Genomic DNA, 25,178 nt, shown 5'->3' on the forward strand with positions numbered 1-25,178 from the left:
GTAATAGGTAAGTCCAAGGGTTAATAGATGACAACTACCACAGCCTCCACTAGACTGAGTCCAGCACAACTAGATGGTGCCTGGCTATCACCACCGACTGCTCTGACAGGGATCACAATAGAGGGTGCCAGACAGAGCTGGAGAAAAATGCAGAACAAAACTCAAAGTCACACACACACACAAAAAGACCAGACTTACTGTCTGACAGAGACCAGGGAAACCTTGAGGGTATGGCCCCGGATATCTGAAGTCACTGTACTAAAGTCACTTCTGAGGTTCACCCTGCAGCCAAAGATTAGACAGGCCCATAAAACAAGACTAGGTGGGCACACCAGCCTACGGGCAAAGACGAGAAGGCAGGAGGGAACAGGAAAGCTGGACAAATGGAAATGGAGAACCTAAGGTCAAGAAGGGGAGGATGCTGATGTGTCACGGGTTGGCAACCAATGTCACAAAATAATATGTGTATTGTTTAATGAGAAATTAATTTGCTTTGTCAACTTTCACACACACACAAAGAAATATACTGAGCAAAAAATAAATAGATAAAAATGTTCATTAATGGTACATGGGCACCATCCAGTTCTCCTGGTCTCCTGGCAAAGGAGGCAGTTGTTCATGGAGGCAATTAGCCATATACCCATTTCCTCCTCCTATTCCTGACTCTCCTTCCTCTGCTGTTCCAGGTGAATAGAGACCAATTGTGCTTGGATGGCCACTTGCAAGCTTTGAGGTTGGGTTCTTTGTGGAATCCAGACCCAGAGAGAAGGGGCTCTACCATTTGGGGTCCCTTAAACTCTGGTCAGAAAATGGGCCTTGGGGTCAGACAGGAAGCTGAGTGGGGCTGACAAAGGTGGAGGAAGCCCAGGAAACAAGCTTACTCTTCTGAGGGGGTGTGGGGAATGCCTAAGTGGAGATTTCTGGAGCATTTAAATATAGTGGGAAAGTCAGAACTAGAGAGCCTGAGAGAGACAGGAACTTGGCCGTTTTAATAAAATGTGACACTTTCTTAGCTGTTTCTTTTTCAGCTTCCTGTGCTGAGGTGGGTGCAGGCACACTCTGGGCTGAGTCTAAAATGCTCCAGGTTTCCTGTTCCCTGTCCATGGCTTGATTCAACAACTGCGTTCCCTGTCAACATACTCCTGTCATTGGGGAGCTGGGCTTAGCTGTGTTCTTCTGTCCTTCAGAGCGTCCTGCACACCCATGCTCATCTCCCCTATCACCCAGGGTACTGAAAACATGACTCACTTGTACTGGCCTGCGATCTTTTACATGCTCTCTCCCCTACTTAACAACATTTAACGGCTCCCTATTGCCTCCAGGAGAAGTTCCACTCTTTAGGGTGGCATTCGATGCTCTTCATAACCTTGTCCCTACCTCCCATAGTAGTGCAACTCCCATCACTCCCTTGAAAGCCTTTTAGAGTCAGAGTCACTGAACAACTTGTGCCCTTGCACCGTGCTCTTAGATACATCCTGTTGCTGCTCCAGGAATTACTTTTCTTTCCACTTTGCTTGGGAATCTCTGAGTCCTTCAAGATGCAGCTCAGATGCTGTTCATCCCTCACCATGATACTTACTGATGGAAAAGTCAGTGCTGGGCTCCCAAAGCAGCATCTACGGTCTCCCATTAGAGGGCTTTGACCCTAAGTGGCAATTCCTCAGACCTTGGACACATTCATCTTTCAGAGCCTCAGTTTCCTCATCTGTCAAGTAGGGATAACAGGCCCTCCTGCATGAGGGTGGATGAAGATTACAAATGACACAAAGCCCCTGGAAACACTCAGCTAAATTGTTGATGGGGATTCAGCTATTAGATGGTGACCATTTTGAGGACGAGGACTATGTCTTATTCATTTTGTGTCCTTGGCTCCTAAGACAAAAGCTGGTTGGGAAGGTTTGCTGGACTTGTTTGTTGAAAAGAGGGATGACTGTCCTATGGTGTGTTACTCCTTTCTGTATGTGTGTGCACGTCCCCAACTAGGTTTGCAACCTTTCTGAGGATGCTCGTCCTCATTCCCTACAGTGCCTGGCTTACCAAACCCATGCCAGTACTAGTACCAGTCACGTCAAGTTGATACCAACTCATGGTGACTTCATGGGCGTCAGAGTCGAATTGTACTCCATAGAGTTTTCAGTGGCTGATTTTTTGGAAGCAGATTACCAGCTTTCTTTCAGGGTCCCTCTCAGTGGACTCCAGCTGCCAATATTTTGATTAGCTCGGTTAGCAGCAGAGTGCATTAACCGTTTATACTGCTGCGACTCTTGGCTCAATAAACATTGAAAAGTTAATGAAAACCAGTCATACAGAGGCAGGAAGGGGAAAGGCACTTGAAGCCAGAGCTGAAGCTCAGACCCAGGAGTTCTGTCTCCCAACATGGTGCTTTCTTCATGGCCTTGAGTCATTCATGGAGATGATGAGTAAAGATGATGAGTGATGAAGGTGAAGAAGATGGTGAGTAAAGAAGGCTCTTTCTCTACCAGGAGGTTGGGGGTTGAAAGTCAAAGATTATATTATATATATTATAACTTGGATGCCACACCATTCCAAGTCCAGTGACTTGGGGATGGCAGACGGAGGGCACAAAGGGCCATGTAAAGTTCTTCCTGCTCTTTGATCAAACACATTCGCAAGGGCATATGGCTGGGTATGGGACGGTTTTCTACAACTTCACAGACACCTATTTTTTTGGGCAAGTACATTTCACAGTGAGAGAGTTATGTGAGGTCACTCACTACCTCATGTGACAATATTGATCATGGCTGGGCCTCCCTGTGGCTCAGGCTTGGACAGGGGTGGCTCCAGGACAAAGTACGCCTGAGGGCTAGGATTTCAGGAGCCAGAGGGCAGGTAGGAGCCAGATTCCAGGGAAGGAGGAAGGGGTGGAAGGTACCACCTTACTCCAGAATTAACTAGGGTCAGGAGATCACAGAGTTGGGTAACACAGTGGGCTGGCCAGTAGGGAAACAGGTTCTCCATCGAATACATCCTCGAAGAAAGTGTAAACTGGCGGGGCCTTTTTGAAGAGCACTTAGACACTATTGAACAGCAGTTAAAAGGCACATAGCCCCGACCCAGCAATTCCACTTCTGGGTGTTTACGTGCCACACTTGCGTTTGTATGCAAAGAGGTTTTTACAGGGCATTGTTTGTAGGAGCAAAGGGTGAGAGACTAAATGTCCCCCGTTAGGGGACTGGATAATATGTATCGAATGGGCGCAGAACACCCACAATGTATGAGCCAGAATGAGGTTGGCTGATATAGATGGATCTCCAGTGTATGTTAGGTAAAAAAAACAAAATGAATAAACAATAACGAAGAAAACCTACGGAAATAAGGTCAGAGTAGTATTATTGGATAAAAAAGAAATTTATACATACATGTGCTTGTGTCTACATAGAAACATCTCAGAAAGGATCATGGGATATTGGGGACAGTGGGTGCCTCTAGGAAGGTAGCTGGGAAGCTGGGGTACAGGGAGGGAGGAAGACTTACTGTTGACTGTACGTCCTTTTGATTTGCTTAAATTACTTTTATCATGTTCACATTTTTACAATGTATGAGATACTTCCTTCTCTACGCCTCCTCAGCTCCAAGACAAGGAGGGACTACAAGCCTGGAGCATAGGGTTTCCTGATGTTCACTGGGTGAGGGTGAGGGTGAGGGCGGGGACCCTCCTGGCCTGTCTGCTTTAGGCCCGGCAGCCCAGGTGTCATGGATTGGATTACGTCCCTCCAAAATATGTGTATCAACTTGGTTAGGCCATGATTCCCAGTATTGTGTGGTTGTCCTCCATTTTGTGATTATAATTTTATGTTAAAGAGGATTAGGGTGGGATTGTAACATCCTTACCAGGTCACATCTCTGATCCAATGTAAAGGGAGTTTCCCTGGGGTGTAGCCTGCATCACCTTTTATCTCTCAAGAGATAAAAGAAAAGGGAAGCAAGCAGAGAGTTGGGGACCTTATACCACCAAGAAAGCAGTGCCAGGAGCAGAACACGTCCTTTGGACTCAGGGTCTCTGCGTGGAGAAGCTCCTAGTCTGGGGAAAGATAGATGAATGAGAAGGTCAACAGACAGAGAAAGCCTTCCCCTGGTGGTAATACCCTGAATTTGGCCTTTTAGCCTGCTTGACTGTAAGAAAATAAACTTCTCTTTGTTAAAGCCATCCACTTGTGATATTTCTATTATAGCAGCACTAGGTAACTAAGACACCATGCCTTGGCTTGATGTTGGGAACACGGTGAAATTCTGGCTCAGGGCACAGTCATTCAGCTGGGGCCCCAAAGCTTTTGGGATTCACCCACTGACAGCTTTTCAGCAAATCTTTATTGAACACGAACTGTATGCTAGGCACAGAGTACACAGTGATGAACAAAACAAGCAAGGACTCTGTCCCTGTGGAGGTGGCCCATCGATGGGGAGTGGGACAACAAAGAAGTCAGCAAACCAAGAATGTGATCACTGTTGTGTTGAAGTATGCTGTGGTAGCAGGACAGGAGAGCCAGCAGGTGACTTTAAATAGGGTGTGTAGGGAAGACCTCTCTGGAAAGGTGACATTCCAGCTGGGACCTGAAGGGTGAAAAGGGGTGGAGCAGGAAGAGGTGGGTGGCAGGCAGGGGTGGGGGAGAATTCCAGGCAGAGGGAGTGTGCATGGAGGCCCCACAGAGGAAGGGGTTTTGAAGGACAGAATGGAGCCAGTGCGGCCTAGGAGTAGTGAGTGAGGGAAGAAGGGAACTGGGTAAATTTGGTGAGGAGTGAGCAGAGACCACCACGCTCATGCTGCCCTGGCTGGTGGGCACAGGTGTGCAGTCAGGACTGTGAGTCGTCCATCTCAGGTGCCAGCATCACCTCTTCTTTGCCCCATCTGGCTTCCTTCCAGTTAAATGCAACCACTTCACTACTCAATGGATGATGAGACCCTGGGTTTAGTTCCTGCCCTGGCCACAGACTCTGCTCATCATAATTGTTCTGTATCATGCAGGTTTCTGCAAGATTTCAGGAAACGATGTGGAAAAAAGAGCTCCGTGGTGGATCAGTTAAGATTAGGCTTCACGAGACAGAAAACACAAGATCATGTGTTTAAACAAGTTGGATTTTTTTTTTTTTTGGGAAAATGAAGTCTAGAGGTAAATCTAGAGTCTAGAGTAATAAGCCCAACATCATCCATAGGAAGCTACCTCATGGTCCAAGATGGCTGCTCAAACTCCAGCAATCACATCTGCATTGTTGCAGACGTTAAGAGGGATGTGGGCAGAAGAGCAAGGTACTTCCTTTCCCTTCAAGGATTCTTCCTGGAAGTCATACATGATTTACTTCTACCTCTATTTCATTGGTCAGAATTTATCACGGTGCTGTACCTGGCTGCAGGGAAAGCTGGGAAATGCAGTTTTTATTCCGGGAAATCATATGCTCAGCTTAAAAAAAAGGGGGGGGGGTTCTATGTCCTTCATCATAGAACCCCTGATCTTTTTAGCTGTGTCCCTGGATGCAACCAAGGGTTAAGTGCTTGGCTGCTAACTGAAAGGTTGATGGTTTGAATCTACCCAGAAGCACCTTGGAAGAAAGGCCTGGTGATCTGCTTCCAAAAGGTCACAGCCTTAAGAACTCTATGGAGTGCAGTTCTACTCGGAAGCACATACGGTTGCCAGGAGTTGGAGTTGGCTCAACCTCAACTGGCTTGGTTGTGTTGTTGTTACTATTAAAGGAAGAAGGGGAGAATGAAGAATGACAGATAAGTCACACTCTGTGCTATGTATAATCAAATAAATTTGGAAAATACTTAGCTAAATAAAGCTTCACCACAATATGTCTCACAGCCTTTAGTGCACTAATGGGCATTGTTCATCTCCAAAAGAGGCTGTAGTACGTAGTCTTTGTAAAAGGTGTTAGATTGTAGCACCTGTGTGTGTGTGCGTGTGTGTGTGCGTGTGTGTGTGTGCGTGTGAAGCATTTTACAGACTTCGTGTTCTGCAGAACATACTCAGGTAAGCTCAGTCCTTGCTGTATTGTAGAGTCCAAAACTGGCTGAGCTAGGCAGCACACCTTCATTTTAAAGATTAAATGCAATTCTTTCAACAAACCTGGAATACCCACCCTACATCAGGCAGGTTCCAGCCTAGGTGCTGGGATATAGAGATGGGTCATGTTTCTTGCCCTTATCAAGTTCAGAGTCAGGTGGGTAAGACAGTCGTGTTCTCAGCAAAACAATTACAAGTGCCAAAGTAGAACCTGGCCTTGGTGGATGTGACGTCAGCCGGCAGACTCAGGTGGCCATGGAGACGGGCATTCTGGAGGAGCATCTCCACAGTGGGATCAGCAGGTAGAGCACGGTGGGGGGAGAGGATGGAAATGCCTTGGTGCCAGGCGATGAGCTGCAGAGGCCAACTCAGCCTTCCAGTGAAAGCCTGGACAGCCAGACCAGGGAGCTGGGCTGCCTTATTACCCGTCTGCTATGAGAGTGTCAAGGTGCAGGAAGCCACTCTGTGGAAGGCACTTCCCTAGGAACAGAAGCCAGGTCTCCCAGTGTTTTCCTTGTCCCCGGCCCACTGATGGTGCTGGGGCTTCTCCTGTCCCTGCCACCAGATGCCTGTCTCCAGAGCTGCAGCCCTTTGTAGGTTACGAAGCTCTGTCGCCTCCCTTCTCTCACCTGATCTTCACAAGAGGCCCCAGAAACAGGGAGAGCAAGGAGTGTTGTTCTCGTCCTCCCATTACAGAGAAGTTGTGATGGCTCTAAGACCACACCGCCTGTGAGGGGCCGATTGTGTGTTCTTGTCTCTAACCCAAACCAAACCAGTTGCGCTCCGGCCGACTCCGACTCACAGAGACCCCATGTGTGTCAGAGCAGAACCGTGAGCCATAGGATTTTCCATGGCTGATTTTTCAGCAGTAGATCGCCAGACCTTTCTTCCAAGGAGCCTCTGGGTGGATTCAAACCTCCAACCTTTTGGTTAACAGCCAAGTGCGTTAACCATTAACTGTTTGCACGACCCAGGGACTCTTTGCCTGTAAAGGGGAATCATTTCACTGCCTTCAGGGTTTATGGAGATGCTGTTAAGTGGAGAAGCCCCTCCCTGGGGATTCCAGCAGTGCAGGGAGGCAGGTCTGAGCATAGGCTGCTCTCGACACCCACCTGACACAGGGAAGGCACTTTTTCTCATTGAGGTCACACCGGAGCTGCCAGCCCAGGGCCTGGAAAGGACCCAGAGCTGACACCAGATCCTGCAGCTCTAGCCACCAGCAGGTCACCACATCCCACGTCTCTCTTATGTATCAGCCCTTGCATTGATCTAAGGCCCTTTGGTGCCTGGCCCTATAGACACACACTGTTTCCCACTGACTCCCAACAAGGTATGTGGTGGGGGAGCCACCCAGCTAGCAGGAAGCACCAGGACCAACCAGGGAGGTGGGCAGGGACCAGCCAAGTTTTCCTCCCTGGCTCCCCCTGCTGGCCACAGGTGCTCCATCGGGGGAGGCAGAGGTTGAGCAGCCCAGGCCCACCTGGAGCCAGGGAAGGCCTGCCTCTCATCCCATGAATCTTCTCCTTCAGGTATGTCATTTTTATCAGCTTTGCAAGTGGTGGATTGATGGTGGTGGTGGGGTCGCTCCCATAAAACCCGCTGCTGTCTAGTTGATTCCGACACATAGCGACCTTATATGACAGAGTAGAACTGCCCATAGTGTTTCTAAGGCTGTAATCTTTACTTTTTTTTAAATTGTACTTTAGATGAAGGTTTATAGATCAAACTAGCTTCTCATTAAACAGTTAGTACACATATTGTTTTATGACATTGGTTAACAACCCCATGACATGTCAACACTTTCCCTTCTCAACCTTGGGCTCCCTATTACCAGCTTTCCTATCCGCTCTTGCCTTCCAGTCTTTGTCCCGTGGCTGGTGTGCCCCTTTAGTCTCATTTTGTTTTATAGGCCTGTCTAATCTTTGACTGGAGGGTGAACCTCAGGAGTGACTTCATTACTGAGCTAAAAGGGTGTCCGGGACACCCTTGGGGTTTGTGTCGGGCCATTAAGTCTGGTCTTTTTGTGTAAGTTAGACTTTTGTTCTACATTTTTCTCCAGCTCTGTCCGGGACCCTCTACTGTGATCCCTGTCAGAGCAGTCTGCAGTGTAGCTGGGCACCATCTAGTTATGCTGGACTCAGTCTGGTGGAGGCTGTGGTAGTTGTGGTGATTAGTCCTTTGGACTAATCTTTCCCATGTTATCTTTAGTTTTCTTCATTCTCCCTTGCTCCTGAAGGGGAGAGACCAGTAGAGTATCTTAGATTGCTGATCACAGGCTTTTAAGACTCCAGACACTACTCACCAAAGTAGAATGTAGAACATTTCTTGACAAAATATGTTATACTAATTGAGCTAGATGTTCCTGGAGACCATGGTTCCCATAGTAAGGCTTTAATCGTCACAGAAGCAGACTGCCATATCTTTCTGCCACAGAATGGCTGGTGGTTCAAACCACCGACCTTTTGGTTGGCAACTAAGTGCTTAACCACTGCTCTACCAGGGTTCCTCGAAGGGTTGTTAAGATACTGTTAATTTCAACAGCTGGTGGGAGGGTTATTTCATGTATCTCAAATTCCTACCTGTCCTTCAAGGCCCATCAGAATCTCCCCTCCTCCAGGAAGCCTTCCCTACCCACTCAACCTTATATAATCTCCCCTCTCTGAAACTCCTATAGCACATAGTATCTGAGGAACTCAGTGGTCCTGGACATGTCTAGCCTCCTTGGATTTGTACATCCTGCCTCTCTAAGGCTGGACTTAAGTCCCTAGGTGGTGCAAAGAGTTTGTACTTGACTGCTAATCTAAAAATGTTGGTGATTCAAACCCACCCAGCAGTACTGCAGAAGAACAGGCCTGGCGACCTGCTTCCATTAAGATTACAGCCACAAAAACCCTATGGGACAGTTCTGCTTTGTAACACATGGGGTTGCCACGAGCTGAAATTGATTTGATGGCAGCTAACAACAACAACAAGGCTGGTCTTAACTCCAGGTCGACAATAGTTTTTGAAAACAAGCACAGCACAGCAGAAGACCTCTTACCTGATGTTATTAAGACTGGTAGTTGGGTGGCACTCCTGGGGCCAGGAGTTTGAAGATAGACCTCCAGGTGCAGCCACTTGGTCACTAGGCTAAGGCATCAGTCATTGTCATAAACCTCCCAGGCTGCTCAATTGGATCATTTACATCTGCTTTTGTTCTATATTAGTTTGGAAGGAAACAGAAGTCTCGCTAAGCAAAGCTTGCTAGTTATCCTAAAGAAGGAGCCCTGGTGGCACAGTGGTTAAGTGTTTGACTGCTATCCGAAAGGTCTGTGGTTCGAACCCATCCAGTGGGTCTGCAGCAGAGAAGACATAGGAATCCGCTCGCGTAAAGATTACAGCCTTGGAAACCCTATGGGGCAGTTCCACTCTGTCCTACAGGGTCACTAGGAGTCCAGATCGACTGGGTGACAGTGGCTGGTTAATTAGGTGTGGCCCATGGACCGGGAAAATCAACCTTACCTGGGAGCCTGCTGGCAATGCAGAGTCTCAAGCCCTGGCCAGACCCGTGGAATCAGAACCTGCATTTTAACGAGGCCCCCAGGGGGTTTGTGTATTTTTAAAGTGTGAGAGGGCTGCTCTAGAGCCACTGCCCTGGAGAAACTACACTTCGGTCGTCCCTGGAAGAAAATCTGAAGACGCTGGTGACCCAGTGGTTGAATTCCCGCCTTCCATGAGGGAGACCCGAGTTCGAGTCCCTGCCAGAGCACCTCATGCGCAGCCAGCAACCGTCTGTCAACAGAGGCTTGCGTGTTACTATGATGCTGAACAGGTTTCAGTGGAGCTTCCAGACTATGATGGACTAGGAAGAAAGGCCTGGCTATCTAGTTCTGAAAATCAGCCAATGAAAACCCTATGGAGCATAATGGAATGTGGTCCAATCCGTAACTGATCACCGAGATGGCACAGGACTGGGCAGGATCTCATTCCATTGTGCATGGGGCCACCATGAGTTAAGGTTGACTGAGTGGCAGCTAGCAACGGAAGAAAATCAGAGTCTAGGAGTCACTTCTCCCCCACTCAACAATGTGCATCCGCACCTCTGACCAATTAGGAAGAGGGTGCCCTGGCCACTTCCTGCGCTCTTGCCCCTTCTTGCCTTCTTGTCTCCTCTCTCCTTTTCTGAACTATTTACATTGGTTGACAACTCTGCCTTCTTCATGATTATTATGAGAAACTTCACTGCTCTTTGAGATTGAATGGGTATTTGTTTCCCTGGAAAACATGCTTTTAAATCAAGGGTGTTGTTTTGATGCAAGTTATATGGCTGTGAGTTTTATCGCTCCTCGGTTGCTTCCGGTGGGTATTGCCCCAGGCCCTAGCATGCCCCTCTGGCCCCCAAGGAACAAATGACATCCTGGACTTGAAGGCAACCCCCACCCTCCTCTGCATTTTTCTTCACCTGCCCAGCTGGGCAGATCTGGCACCTGGAAATGCCTGCCTCCATTCTTTCCATCTCTGACCTGATCTGGACAGAATACAAACATATGTCAATGACAGCACAGTAAAGAACCCTAAATCTTCCAAACTGCTGTCCCTGCTTCCTCTAACTTTATATCCTGGCATGCCTGAACTGGCCACCCCCGGATCCAGCCCCAGCAGCTGCAGCTAAGTGCTCGTTCTAGCTGCTTTGAGAAATGCTATGGCTCCAGGTACCAGCCTCTTCCTGGCTGCACCTTCCCTCCATGGGGAGGTGTGGGGAACAGGGGTGCAGGAACGGGGCAGATAGAGGACTTGGCCAAGAACTCTACCAAATCCAACTTTCAAAGACTCCTTTGGTTTTCACATGGTAAACCAACCAATCAATGAATGAATGAACCCAGTACATTTGCCACAGGAATCCCAAAGCAGGACAAAAGAAAACTCCCAGTAGGTGAGGCTGTGACCCAACAGAAGATACTTCTTTCTCAAGCAGCTCACCTGGTCATTAGGCTGAGGCTTGGGTTACTACCACCAAACTCCCCAGGCTGCTCAACAGGGTCACTTACACCTGCTTTGGTTTCGTGTGAGTTTGGAGGGAAACAGAAGTCTTGCTCAGCAAAGGCAGAATCCTCCATTGCCTTGCTACTTATTCCAAATTCATGGACCAGCAAAATCAACCCCACCTAGGTACTCACCTGGGAATTCAAAAGAAAGGTTAAAATTTTCCTTGGGCCCCTAAAAATTCAACTTTTGCCCTCAGGTTCAAGCTGAAAGCAGTGGTTGGCAGTCTGGTGTCAACTTTGCCAGAGAAGGTGGGATTGCCTGAGAGGTGACATGACACGCTCCTTGGTTCCTTGGTTCCTATGCCCCCAGCACATGCAAAGGGCTTTGTGTGACAAAGACCCCTCTGACAACCCACTCACTCACCACAGGTGCAAAGAGGCTAATGTTTTGCCTCTAACCCTTTTCTACCTGAGAGCAGGATCTTCCAGTTTGAAGGGGAAGCAGAGCCATTCAATAATTCATCTCTTAATGAAGAATTGATCATTTGTTAACAGCCTCCTGCTTCTCTAACCCCCTGACCCTATAATTAGAAAGAGCCTGATCAGTTCCCTCCCACACTGCTTTCTCCCTAAAGCACGATCTATCATCAGGGTCTATCAGGAAACAGATGGCACGTTCAAATTAGAAGAATTTAAGAAGGGTTTAAAAAAAGACTGTTTACAAAGGTGTGGGCAGAGTGCAGGGAAACCAAAAGAGACAGTGCAGTCTATGGGGGCTAGTAACTGTGGGGCTGTCCCACCCCTGGGCCAGAGAGGGCAAGGGAAGAATCTGGGAGGAGACCATCAAGTGGAGAGGTGCAGGCATCGTGAGATGACCCTGTGATAGGGAGCTAGAGAAACAAATACTCCAAGCTCCCTCTCCTTTCCCCTCCAGTCTTCTGCCGAGGCCCACATCTTAGTTCCCTAACGCTGCTGTAACAGAAATGCCCCTTGTTGGTGTTCCTGGGTGCTTCTTAGTTCTTTGGTGTTCCTTGGCTTGTTAACAATCCTCATGTGGCATCTCTCTTCCCCCATGTGTATCTTTATTTTGTTCAGTTTATAACTCAGAAGTGATTAGATTTGGAATCCACCCTACACTGGTATACATAACATAGCATAAGAAACGTAACAAAAGAAAAACCCTACTTCCAAACAGGATCACATTTACAGATAAAAGGGCCAGGAACTCAGAACATTTTGGTAGTGGAGGGGGCACAATTCAATCCGTAATAGACTCCCATTGACCAAACCCAACTGGAAACCAGGTGGAATGGGAGCTTTTTAATGCAGTACAGTGGGTGGGTCTTGCAGGGCAGAGAGCAGGGGCTGAAGAGTAAAGAAGGGATCCAGGGGGTCCCACAGGACATACTGGAACATGAGACATTTTACCATTCAGCCTTGACCCCTCCTAATTAATTCCTTTTTAAAGCTGCATCTGCACTGTACACAAACATCTTGTCATTTAGCTCTTGAGCAATCCACTCTTGTGTTATCATTGTACACTGCCTAGATACTTTACCTGCAAACCAGCTTATAAGATCTATGGGGACAAAGATTGCATCTTACCTTGGATTACCCCATGGCCCTGGGTCCCTCCCTTACACATCAGTGAGGATAGGCCACGTTATGTTGCAGAAAAACAGAAAACAAACCCACTGCCGTCAAGTCAATTCTGACTCATGGTGACCCTATAGGACAGGGTAGAATTGCTCCATAAGGTTTCCAAGGTTGTAATCTTTATGGTTGAGGAACACTACACCTTTCTCCTGAGGAGCAGCTGGATGGTTTGAACCACTGACATTTTGTTTTGGTTAGCAGTCAAGCACTTAACCAGTGTGCCTCCAGAGCTCCACTATGGTGCAGTAACACCCGCCAAATCGTCTTGACTTTATACAATAAATGCCTTCTCTTGATCATAGTACCTGTCCTGTGCAGGTCAGCATGGGGTGCTTTGCATGACATAGTTGCTTTGAAACCCAGGCTGGCTTTGTCTCATCCCATGCCTCCGCGTTCATCACAGCAGAGCGAAGAAGGTGGCATAAATTGCACACTGGCCTAAAGTTTCTGCCCAAAGTGTCACTTCTGCACATGTTGCATTGGCCAAAGCAAGGCTCATGCTTTGACAAGGAAGGAATTCACATGGCCTTTTAAAGCACAGGGATGTGCAAGCCTCACAGGCTTAGAAAGCAGAGAGCCAGAAATATTTGGCAAATAGCACTAATGTCCCCGGAGTGGGAAGGGTGGTCTCTACCAGGGAGCCGTGGAGGAGTGATGGATGTCTTTTAATTGAATTGAATTGTAGGTACTCGATAAAAATTAAATGGACAAATGGATCTATGCGTGTTGATGTATTCAGTGCAAGAAGTCAACAATAACAGCCGTAAAAAAAAAAAAGCCAATCATGTCCCCAAAAATTACATAAATCAAATGACTTTTTAAAGTGGCAGGCTGGTTTGCACTCCAGTATCCTACTTCCGGCTGGTTTCAGCATAGCCTGGGTTGTTTGATATGCACTGTTCCTAGGATGTGGGCTTTTTGTTTTCCCCATTAGGTTATGATGTTGTTTTCCAGACTGTCATGTTCTTGGCTATCCTCTAAGGCGCCAAAAGATACTTGTGGATCTGCTTGTTGATTCTGATGCCTCCTCTGGCCCAATTCCAAGGAGGACAAAACTGCTGCCACACCCCTTTCCCTGTAATGTGTGAGGCAATCCCCAGGAGTGGGACCCTGGCATCAGGTTCTGTATTTGTAAATCCTGGGCCCCCAGGAACTACCTGGACCTTGCAGGAAATCAAAAGTACGTCGTCACCTCCCCATAAAAGTAGAAAAGGGTAAAAAAAAAAAAACTTTTCTACATCTAGGCCATCTCTTTGCTGAATGAAACTATAAAAAATTTCAAACCAAATTCTCAGCATTATTTTTAAAAGCAGAAAGGCTTGTTCACGTATTTTCAGAAATAGTCCATAGCTAAGAACTATTTGGGAGGTGACCCTGGCCAGCTGGGATAACCATCAAACCACTTGGTTTCCTGAAGAAATTGCCTTGGAAAAAACATGAAGGGGCTGTGACTAAAGAAAGGTATAAAGGATAGTTATATTAAACAAACAAAAAACCTACTGTATTTCCTCTTTGTTCTCCTGTATTTCTTAGCAATCCTTTGAACACCATGAACCCTGAAAGCAAATGCCAATGCCACCTGCTCAAAGTAAACTGTCATTGTAGTTTTGACAACTGGACTTAGGTAGGTGGATGTTTTATTTATGATGGTGGGCCAGGTCTCCTGGATTGAAGGCTAATTTACGAGATCTTGAGGGGCCTCAGGGCCATAAGAAGATAAGGGTGAAACTGACCCTTATGACTCAAAATGTACATGGTCTCGAGGAGAAAAGAGTCATGGTAGCAAAAACAGGGTCCTTACCTGTCTCACTGACAGGATCTGGGCTAGATCAGCTCTGGGCCCTTATTGAAGGTCCTTCTGTGGCCCTGCCTTTCATTTTTAGCTTCTTCAAATTCTGAGATGACCTGCCAAGGAGGAGGCAAAAACAACCAGAAATAGCAGCTCCCACTTTAATCCCAGTTTGGAAAATACAAAATATAAAAACAAGAAAATTAAAGGTAATCATTTTCCCACTCAGCAATAATCACCATCAACATTCTGATGTCTCCTTCCCTTTTTGGAACCTTCAGTTTTCTCTTCACTGATTTTTAAATAAATATTTCAATCATTCATTCATCTTTATTTATTAAGCACATACTTTTGTTCTGTTCTCAACATTAGTGATATAGCAGTAGAATAAATGAACAAAGCCCTGCTCTCATAGAGATAATATAATATCACAGACAGTTATTAAAATTCAATGGATGGAATGACAATGGAAAAATCCCCAACTTGGAAATTAAACAGCACACTTCTAAATAATTCATGAGTCAAAAAGAAAATCTCAAAGAAAATTTTTAAAATACATAGAATTGAATGAAAATGAAAATATAATATCAAAATATGTTAGATTCAGCTAAAGCTGTGCTGAGAGGAAAATTTATAGCAGCAAATGGTTGTATTAGAGAACAGGGAAAGTCTCAAATCAATAAATCTAAGTTGCCATTTCAAAAAACTAGAACGATAAGAACAAAATTAATCCTGAAGCAAGCAGACGAAAAGAAATAATAAAGGTAGGAACAGAAATCAATGAAATTGAAAATAGGAAAACAATAGATAAAAACCAGTGAAACAAAAAATTGGTTCTTGATGGATAGGAAGACTCAACATTGTGAAAATGTCAATTCTACCCAAAGTGATCTACATATAAAATGCAATCCGGATCCAAATTCCAATGACATTTTTTAATAAGATGGAGAAGTAAATCACCAACTTCATACAGAAAGGAAAGGGGTCCAGGATAAGTAAAGTATTACTGAAGAAGAAGAACAAAGTGGGAGGCCTCACACTACTTGATTTTAGAACCTATTATACTGCCACAGTTGTCAAAACAGCCTGCTACTGGTACAACAACAGATACATAGACCAGTAGAACAGAATTGAGAATCCAGATGTAAATTCATCTACCTATAAAAAAAAAAAATAGTAACTGATATTTGACAAAAGGCCAAAGTCCATTAAATGAGGAAAAGACAGTCTCTTTAACAAATAGTGCTGGTATAGCTGGATACCCATCTGCAAAAAATGAAATAAGACCCATACCTCGCACCATGTACAAAAACTAACTCAAAATGGATCAAAGACCTAAATGTAAAATAAAAAATGATAAAGATCATGGAAGAAAAAATAGAGAAAACGCTAGGAGCTCTAATACATGGCATAAACAGAATATAAATGATAACTAACAATAACACAAACACCGGAAGAGAAACTAGATAACTGGGAGCTTCTAGAAATCAAATACTTAGGCTCACCAGAAGACTTCACCAAAAGAGTAAAAAGGGAACCCACAGATTGGGAAAAAAAATTTGGCTACAACATATCCGACAAGGATCTAATCTCTAAAATCTACAAGATACTGCAATACCTCAAGAACAAAAAAACAAATAACCCAATCAAAAAATGGGCAAAGGATATGAACAGACACTTCACCAAAGAAGACATTCAGGCAGCTAACAGATACATGAAGAAATGGTCTTGATTATTAGCCATTGGATAAATGCAAACCAAAATTACAATGAGATACATCTCATTCCAACAAGGCTGGCACTAATCCAAAAACCACAAAATTATAAATGTTGGAGAGGCTGTGGGAGACTGGAACATTTATGCACTGCTGGTGGGAATGTAAAATGGTAAACCACTTTGGAAATTGATTTGGCACTTCCTTAAAAAGCTTTTTTTTTTAAAAAAAAAGCTAGAAATAGAAGTACCATACAATCCAGCAATCCCACTCCTTGGAATATATCCTAGAGAAATAAGAGCCATCACACTAATAGATATATGCACACACAGGTTCATTGCAGCACTGTTCACAATAGCAAAAAGAGGGAAACAACCTAGGTGCCCACCAACAAACGGATAAGCAAATTATGATACGCACAACCAATGGAATACTATATAACAATAAAGAACAAGGAAGAATCCTTGAAACATCTCACAACATGGATGAATCTGGAGGGCATTATGCTGAGTGAAATTGATCAGTCGCAAAAGGACAAATATTGTATGAGACAACTATTATAAGAACTCAAGAAAAAGTTTAAACACAGAAGAAAACATTCTTTGATGGTTACAAGGATGGAGAGGGAGGGAGAAGGGAATTCACTAACTAGGTAGTAGGCCAGAATCATCTTGGGTAAAGGGAAGGACAACACACAATACAGGGGAAGTCAGCACAACTGGACTAAACCAAAAGCTAAGAAGTTTCCTGAACACAATCAAACACTTCAAGGGACGGAGTAGCTGGAGCTGGGGTCTGGAGACCATGGTTTCAGGGGACATCTAAGTCAATTGGCATAACGAAGTTCATTAATAAAATGTTCTGCATCCCACTTTGGTGAGTGGCATTTGGGGTCTTAAAAGCTTGCGAATGGCCATCTAAGATACACCAATTTGTCCCAACTTACCTGAGCAAAGAAGAATGAAAAACACCAAAGACAAGGGAAATATTAGCCCAAGAGACAAAAGGCCCACATAAACCAGAGACTCCATGAGCCTGAGACCAGAAGAACTAGATGGTGCCTGGCTACCACCAATGACTGCCCTTACAGGAAACACAACAGAGAGTCCCTGATGATGTGGGAGAAAAGTGTGGAACAGAACTTAAATTCACATAAAAAGACCAGACTTAACAGTCTGACCAAGACTGGAAGAACCATCGAAGCCGTGGACCCAGACGCTCTCTTAACCCAGAACTAAAACCATTCCCGAAGCCCACTCTTCAGACAAAGATTAGACTGACTATAAAACATAAAATAGTACTCGTGAAGAGAGTACTTCTTAGTCCAAGTAGATACAAGAGACCAAATGGCCAGCTCCTGTCCGGAGGCAGGATAAGAAGGCAGGAAGGGACAGGAGCTTGTCGAACAGACACAGGAAACTGGGGGTGGAAAGGAGCGCATTGTCACATTGTGAAAATTGCAACTAGTGTCACATGACAATACGTGTATAAAATTTTGTATGAGATATTAACTTGGGCTGTAAACTTTCACCTAAAGTACAATAAAAAATAAATAAAAATTGGTTCTTCAAAAACATCAATAAAATTGATAAACTCTAGTGAGACTGACAAAGATAAAAACAGAGAAGACGAATATCACCAATATCAGGAATAAAGGAAGGGATATCACTACAGACTCTGTAGCCATTGAAAAGATAATAAGCAGTTACTTTGAACGGCTTTATGCTCATAAATTCAACAACTTAATGGAAATGGACCAATTCCTCAAATACCACAAACTACCAAAACTCAACCAAGATGAAATAGACAGTCTGAATAGCCCTATAACCATTGAAGCAATTGAATTTGTAATTTGAAAATCTTCCAAAAAAGACATCACTGGTCCCAGATGGTTTTACTTTCAAACATTTAAAGAAGAATTAATACCAATTTTACACCATCTTTTCCAGAAAATAGAAGAGGAAATACTTCCCAACTCATGAAGTTAATGTTACCCTGGTACCAAAATTAGAGAAAGACAGTACAAGAAAGAAAAACTACAAACCAGTATCTCTCATGAACCTAGATGCAAAAGTACTCAACAAAATATTGGCAAATTCAATCCAGCAATGTATACAGCATACATTAGGGAGGTGGGGTGATTGAATGAAAAGAGCCAAGACTTCAGATTTAGATTGACTTAGTTTAATTACAAGAAGCCCTGGTGGCAAAACGTTTAAGTGCTCAGCTGCTAACCAAAAGGTTGGTGGCTCAAGCCCACCTAATGGCTCGGCGATCTGCTCCTGTAAAGAAATAGGAATAGAAAACCCTATGGGGCAATTCTACTCTGTTTCATGGGTTTAGTGAGTTGAAAATCAACTCAGCACCTAACATAACACCTATAACAAATTTCAGTTATAGGCTTCCTGTGAGATTCAATAATCACGGAGCCTCAGTTTACTTATCTGTAATACAGGGAAAAGAACTAATTGCTTTTGAGTGGATTCTGACTTACGGCAACCCCATGTGTGTCAGAGTCGAGCTGTGCTCCATAGGGTTTTCAATGCTTGATATTTTGGAAGTACATCTCCAGGCCTTTCTTCAGAGTTGCCTCTGGGTGAGCCCATTGTTGCAGCCACTGTATCAATGCATCTCGTTGAAGGTCTTCCTCTTTTTTCCTGATCCTCTGCTTTACCAAACATGATGTCCTTCTCCAGGGACTGGTCCCTCCTGGTAACATGTCCAAAATATATGCGACGAAGTCTCACCACCCTTGCTTATAAGGAACATTCTGGCTATACTCCTTCCAAAACAATTTTTTTTTATTGTGTTTTAGGTGAAAATTTATAGCACAAATTAGCTTCTCATTCAAAAATTTATACTCAAATTGTTTTGTAACACTGGTTGCAATCCCTGCAATGAGTCAGCACTCTCCCCCTTTCTCTTTACACCATGGGTGCCCCTTTGTCATTCATCCAAGTATCCTGTCCCTTCCTGTCTTCTTGTCTTTGCTTTTGGGTCTCGTATGCTTGATTGAACTAAGAAGCATGTTTCTCACCTATGTTATTATTTGTTTTATAGGCCTGTCTAATCTTTGGCTGAAAGGTGGACTTGGGAGTGACTTCAGTTCTGAGTTAGCAGCGTGACTGGGGGCTATAGTCATGAGGGTTCCTCCAGTCTCCGTATGACCAGTAAGTCTGGTCTTTTTTGAGAATTTAAATTTTGTTTTTGTTCTATATTTTTCTCCTCCTCTGTCTGGAATGCTTTATTGTGATCCCTGTCAGAGTGGTTGGTGATGGTAAATGGGCACCATCTAATTCTTCTGGGATCGGGCTGGTGGAGGCTGTGGTTCATGTGGCCCGTTAGTCCTTTGGACTGATATTTCCTTGTGTCTTTGGTTTTCTTCATTCTCCTTTGCTCTGAATGTGATGGGACCAACAGATGTATTTTAAATGGCTGCTTGGAAGCTTTTAAGACCCCAGGCATTACTCGCCAAAGTAGCATATAGAACATTTTATGAACTGTGTTATGCGAATTAAATTACAAGTCCCCTGATACCATTGTCCCCAGCCCTCAGCCCCAGTAACTCAGTCCCTCAAGGTATTTGGATGTGTCTAGGAAGCTTCTATGGCTTTGCTTTGGTCAGGTTGTGCTGACTTCCCCTATATTGTGTGTTGTCTTTCCCTTCGCTTCTCTACTATCTAGTTAGTGATTTCCCCTTCCCTTCCCCATAACCATCAAAGTTTTTTTTTTTTTCCTGTGCATAAACCTTTTCCTTGGTTTTTATAGTAGTGGTTTCCTGCAATACTTTTTTTTGTGATTGACTTATTTCACTCAGTGTAATGCCCTCCAGATTCATCCATGTTGTGAGACGTTCCATGGATTTATCATTGTGTAATATTTCATTGTGCATATGCACCATGATTTGATAATTCACCTGTTGATGGGCACTTAGGTTGTTTCCATCTTTTTGCTATTATGAATAATACGGCAATGTGCATGTGTCTATTATTTCTTTTTCTTGCCTTATTGCTCTAGCTAGGACTTCCAGCACAATGTTAAATAGGAGTGGTGATAAAGGGCATTCTTGTCTTGTTCCAGTTCTCAGGGGGGAATGTTTTCAGTTTCTCTACATTGAGAATGATGTTGGCTGTTAGTTTTGCATAGACACCCTTTGTTATGTGGAGGAATTTCCCTTCTATTCCTACTTTATTGAGAGTTGTTTAGTCAGGAATGGGTGTTGGACTTTATCAAATGCCTTTTCTGCGTCTGTTGAGATGATCATGTGATTCTTTTCTTTTGTTCTATTTATGTGGTGGTTAATGTTGATTGGTTTTCTAATGTTGAACCATCCTTGCATACCTAGTATGAAGCCCACTTGGTCATGGTGTATTATTTTTTTGATATGTTGCTGAATTCTATTGGCTAGAGTTTTGTTGAGAGTTCTTCCATCTATATTCATGAGAGGTATTGGTCTGTAATTTTCTTTTTGTGTGTGTGTGGTCTCTTTGCCTGGCTTTGGTATCAGGGTTATGCTAGCTTCATAGAATGAATTGAGAATTCCTTCCTTTTCTATGCTCTGAAACAGTTTGAGTAGTACTGGGGTGACCTCTTCTCTGAATGTTTGGCAGAATTCTCCACTGAAGCCATCTGGGCCAGGGCTTTTTTTTTGTTGTTGGTGGTGGTGGTAGTTTTTTTTTCTTAATATCTTCTCTTGTTATGGATTTCTTCAGAATTTCTATCTCGGTTTGTGTTAGTTTAGGTGGGTAGTGTGTTTCTAGAAATTTGTCCATTTCTTCTAACCCAAACCAACCATTGCTTCTAGGTTCTCAAATTTGTTGTGATCTGTTATGATTCTTTTTATTTCAGTTGGGTATCTTGTAATGTCCCCATCTCATTTCTTAGTTGGGTTATTTGCTTTTTCTTCTGTTTTTCTTTTGTCAGTTTAGCCTATGGTTTGTCCATTTTGTTGGTCTTTTCAAAGAACCAGCTTTTAGTCCTGTTGATTCTTTCTATTGTTTTTCTGTTCTCTATTTCATTTATTTCTGCTCTAATCTTTATTATTTCCTTTCTTCTGGTGACTGTGGGCTTCTTTTGCTGTCCTCTTTCTATTTGTTTGAGTTGTAGGGCTAACGTTTTGATTTTGGCCTGCTCTTTTTTTGATGGGTGCATTTATTGCTATAAATTGACCTCTGAGCACTGCCTTTGCTGTCCTAAAGGTTTTGGTATGATGTAATTTCATTCTCATGATTCTAGGAATTTTTTCATTTCCTCTCTGATTTCTTCTATTACCCAGTTGTTTTTAAGCAAGGTGTTATTCAGTTTCCATGTCTTTGATTTTTTTCCCTTGCTCTTCCTGTTATTGATTTCTACTTCTATGGCATTGTGATCAGAGAGAATGTTTTGTATTATTTCGATGTTTTGGATTTTATTGAGGGTTGCTTTGTGGCCTAAAATGTGGTCTATTCTAGATGATGTTCCACGTGCACTGGAAAAGGATGTATACTTTGTTGCTGCTTGGTGGAGTGTTCTATATATGTCTATGAGGTCAAGTTAATTGATTTTGACCTTTAGATCTTCTTTATCTTTGTTGAGCTTCTTTCTAGATGTTCTGTCCATTACTGAGAGTGCTGTGTTGAAGTCTCCTACTATTATTATGGAAATGTCTGTTTCTCTTTTCAGTGCCGTGAGAGTTTGTTTTTTTATTTTGGAGCCCTGTCATTGAGCAAGTAAATATTTATTAAGGTTATGCCTTCTTGTTGAATTGTCCCTTTAATCATTATTTAATGTCCTTACTTGTCTTTTATGGTTGATTTTGCCTCAGTGTCTATTTTATCTGAGATTAGTATTGCCACTCCTGCCCTTTTCTGATTACTATTCACCTGATATATTTTTTCCACCTTTTGATTTTTAATATATTTATGTCTTTGTGTACCTCTTGCGGACAGCGTATTGATGGGTTGTTTTTTTTTTTTTTTTATCCATTCTGCCATTCTCTGTCTCTTTACAAGCACATTTAAGCCATTTACCTTCAGTACGATTATCCGTAAGTATGAGCTTATTGCTGTCATATTGTTCTGCTTTTTTGTTTTTGCTGTTGTTATACTGACGTTTTCTTTGTTCCTCTTGCTTTCCTGTGCTAAGTACCTTTTGATTATGGATTTTCTTTCCTTCTTTTTTTGTTATTATGGATTTTGTGTTTACTGAGGCTTTATGTTTTTCTTCTTTTTTGTTCTGCTGTGTAGGCTTGTTAACTTTGTCTGTCATTACCTTGAAATTCACCCTTATCTTCTTAAGTTTCCAAGACAGATTTATTTGTTCTTGCAGTTCATGGTATATTCAATATTCTTCACTAACACCATAATTCAAATGCATCAATTCTTCAGTTTTCCTTATTCATTCTCTAGCTTTTGTATGCATATGAAGTGATTGAAAATACCATGACTTGGGTCAGGCACACCCTAGTCCTCAAAGCGACATTTTTGCTTTTAAAACTTTAAAGAGGTCTTTTGCAACAGATTTGCACAATGGAATACTTTGTTTGATTTCTTGACTGCTGCTTCCATGGTTGTTGATTGTGGATTCAAGTAAAATGAAATCATTGACAACTTCAATCTTTTCTCTGTTTATTATAATGTTGCTTATTGGTCCAGTTATGAGGACTTTTGTTTTATGTTGAGGTATAGTCCATACTGAAGGCTGTGATGTTTGATCTTCATCAGTAAGAGCTTCAAGTCCTCTTTGCTTTCAGCAAGCAAGGTTGTGTCATCAGCATATTGCAGGTTGTTAATGAGTCTTCCTCCAATCCTAATGCCACATTCTTCTTCATATAGTCCACCTTCTCCTTTTACTTGCTCAGCATACAGATTGAATAAGTGTGGTGAAAGGATACAACCCTGACACACACTTTTCCTGATTTTAAATCACACAGTATTCCCTTGTTCTGTTTGAAAAACTACCTCTTGATCTATGTGCAAATTCTACATGAAGACGATTAAGTGTCCTGGAATTCCCATTCTTCACAATGTTATCCACAATTTGTTATGATGCACACAGTCAAATGCCTTTGCATAGTCAATAAAACACAGGTAAACATCTTCCTGGTATTCTCTGCTTTCAGCCAAGATTGATCTGACATCAGCAATGATATCCCCCATTCCATGTCCTCTTCTGAATCCTGCTTGGATTTCTGGCAGTTCCTTGTTGATGTACTGCTGCAACCATTTTTAAATTTTTTTCAGCAAAATTTCACTTGCGTGTGATATTAATGATATTGTTTGATAATTTCTGCATTCTACTGGATCACCTTTCTTTGGAATGAGCACAAATATGGGTCTCTTCCAGTGGGTTCGCCAGGTAGCTTCTTCCTAGTCTGTCTTAGCCTGGAAGCTCCAATGAAACCTATTCACCATGGGTGACCCTGCTGGTATTTGAAATACCAAGGGCATAGCTTCCAGCATCATAGGAACGCTCAAGCCACCACAGCACAACAAACTGACAGACTAGTGGTGGGCATAAACACACACATACATTTTACAACTAGGAGCATACTAGGTATGTGCTTTTAGAAACCTGAGCACCTACTTTTGAAAATTTGATGTCTTATGTCAGTTAACATTACATTATACCAGAATATATGCTCCATGAGGGTTCATTATTGTGCCCCCAGCACACCTGGCACATAGTAGGTGCTCATAAATATCAGGGGAATGAGCAATGGATCCCTTCAGTCCTCACAACTCCTCCATGGGATGGACATTGACCTTCCCAATTAGAGCAGAAGCTGAGAGACCTTAAGGAACTCTCCCAGGTCCCCAAGCTGGGAAGTGGCAGGTGCAGGATTCAACCTCATGATCTGCCTTCAAAGCTCACATGGTTCCTATTGCCTTACACTGGACCATCAAGTCTAGTCAGGTCTTTGTGTCCCAGGAGATGACTAACCTTCCTCAGGAAAGAGCAGTGGCAGATCTTACCCAACTCTGTACCCTCCGTGGGAGGCTAGGCAGAGGGCTGGCTTCAGTCTCTGGAAGGATGGCGAGAAGCAGATGTTGCAGAAGGAAAGAAGTCTAGACAATTTGCAGAACTGAAGGAAGAAGAGGGAAGAAGAGCTGCTGTATATAAGTATTGACAGAAGGCACAAACCTTCCTACTTCCAGGGTATTGGGCAGAGTTGTGGTGAGGAAAGAAAGTGAGGGGCCCTGGCAGAAGGCTGACCCACCCTGGAGAACAGGTAATTAGAAAGCGTGATTGTGGGATAAATTGTTTGGGGGGGGAGCCCGAAAACTAGTTGAAAACATCCAATCACTCCATGAGGTTTTACACAGTGTTACCAACACACACCCCCATATTTACAAACACACACAGACTCATACACACACCCTTCACATCACACACACACACATAACCATACATATATATGGACTACGGATAAGGAAGACTGAAGAAGAATTGATGCCTTCAAATTATGATGTTGGCAAAGAATATTGAGTGTACCATGGACTGCCAGAAGAAAGAACAAATATGCCTTGGAAGAAGTACAGCCAGAACGCTCCTTAGAAGCAAGGATGGGGAGACTTCTCACTTAGTTTGGACATGCTCTCAGGAGGGACACTATATACGCTCATGAATACACAAAGACACACACCATACTCACAACCACCCACTCAGCACACTCTCATACATAACACACTTTGTTCCACCTTCAGCACACATGGTTTGACTTTGTTTTGTCTCATTTTATTTACGTATTCACTGAGGGAATGAAGTGAACTACCAGAGTGCTTGTGTTTTTGACAGCATTTTCCAGATGTCTTGGCATTGTGGGGCTGCAGGCTTGGTCTCTTTCTCCCTCTCTCTGGAACGGTTTCTCTGAGGTAAAAGCTCTTCTGGGCCCCTCCTTCTCTTCTCTGGCTCCCCACTTCCACAGTGGCCCCTGGGAATTCCTTGAGTCCCATGACCACATCCCCACACTGGGGCCTTTGCCCTCTCATCCCCTCTGCCAGGTACACACTTCCTCCAGAGTGAATTCCCTGATTTCCTTCAAGTCTTTGTTCAAA

The 25,178-nt window shown here is 43.7% G+C and overlaps 1 long non-coding RNA gene across 2 annotated transcripts in view; it reads right to left on the reverse strand.

Annotated features, from left to right (window-relative positions):
- The window catches only part of LOC126059593 (uncharacterized), a 132,941-nt gene that overhangs the window by 55,303 nt on the left and 52,460 nt on the right, over positions 1-25,178 (reverse strand). For both annotated transcript variants that reach the window (XR_007513459.1, XR_007513458.1), the window contains exon 3: positions 14,442-14,545. This is a non-coding gene — a long non-coding RNA (uncharacterized LOC126059593). The remainder of the gene's footprint in view (positions 1-14,441; positions 14,546-25,178) is intronic.

Source organism: Elephas maximus, chromosome 16 (assembly GCF_024166365.1).
Source record: "Elephas maximus indicus isolate mEleMax1 chromosome 16, mEleMax1 primary haplotype, whole genome shotgun sequence".
Classification (NCBI taxonomy): domain Eukaryota; kingdom Metazoa; phylum Chordata; class Mammalia; order Proboscidea; family Elephantidae; genus Elephas; species Elephas maximus.